The sequence below is a fragment of the Gavialis gangeticus genome, unplaced genomic scaffold (genome assembly GCF_001723915.1).
Source record: "Gavialis gangeticus isolate Ggan-Ray unplaced genomic scaffold, GavGan_comp1, whole genome shotgun sequence".
NCBI classification, from domain to species: domain Eukaryota; kingdom Metazoa; phylum Chordata; order Crocodylia; family Gavialidae; genus Gavialis; species Gavialis gangeticus.
In genome coordinates, this window is record NW_017729029.1 from 56,069,259 (window position 1) to 56,070,291 (window position 1,033).

The 1,033-nt window shown below is 60.4% G+C and overlaps 1 long non-coding RNA gene across 1 annotated transcript in view; it reads left to right on the forward strand.

The window, feature by feature from the left end:
- The first annotated feature begins 416 nt into the window (after positions 1–416).
- Positions 417–1,033, forward strand: part of LOC109300813 — a 2,759-nt gene continuing 2,142 nt past the window's right edge. The window contains exon 1 of the long non-coding RNA XR_002098339.1: positions 417–463. This is a non-coding gene — a long non-coding RNA (uncharacterized LOC109300813). The remainder of the gene's footprint in view (positions 464–1,033) is intronic.

Below are 1,033 nucleotides of genomic sequence, written 5' to 3' on the forward strand. Positions count from 1 at the left end.
CCAGCACACACCCCTCAGCACACACCCCTCCTTCCCCCTTGCACCAACACAAGCCCCCTTTCCCCTTGCACTAAAACAACCCCCTTTGCACCAACATGACCCCCTTTGCACTAATACAAGCCCCTTTGCACCAGCACAACTCCCTTGCGCCAACACAAGCCCCCTTCCCCCTTGCATCAACATGACCTCCCTTTGCACCGGCGTGATCCCCCTTCCCTCTTGCACTAACACAATCCCCTTCCCTAACAGAGCACCCCCCCAGCCATAACTAAAGGGCGGCGGGCCGCAGCGCTGGTCCACGCGCAGGCTGGGGTCCTGCAGCTGGCCGATGCAGTCGCCCAGTTGTTCGAGGGCCCGAACCCGAGTGTCTCCTGCCTGGTGCAGCGACGCCGAGGGCCGCAGAGCCGTGACGACCAGGGGCAAAGGCAACCGGCCTCTGTCACGACGTGCCCCGCTGGGGCAGGTGGGAGAGGATGGAGGCCGTGTTCCCACGTAGCGATCGGCCACCAAATCTTGGGGTGGGGATCAGACGGATAACAAGGTCAAGCCCCAGGCCCGCTGCGGACCCCCATCGCGGGCAGCGACAAGCGGAGCTGTATCTGCTAAGGCCTGACTTTGTGCATCCCTTTCCACTGGCACCGCTCCTCAGGGTCCCCGCGATACGGCCTGAGCTGAACTGGGATGAGAGAAGAGGGGCGAGGAAGACAGATGAGCGGACAAGGAGGAGAGGAGAAGAGAGCAGGGAAAGCGGGGAGGAGGAGGCAAGTTTGGGAATAAAAAGGTAGGAACTAGGCCGGGGAGGAGAAAGCGGGAGGATGTAATGAGAGCTCTGCTAATTAGCTTTCCACGGGCTGCACTTTGGTCTTTTGGGATTTCAGAGGCAGGAGCGGTGTTGGAGAAGGAAGGGGTGTTGTCCTGGCTGACGGCTGTGCTGAGCTGACGCAGAAATGAAGTCCCTCCCAGGCCAGCTTTGTGTAGAGAACAAGATACCCTGAATGCCCCCTCTCCCAGACCAGCTGCCTCATTTTTTCCC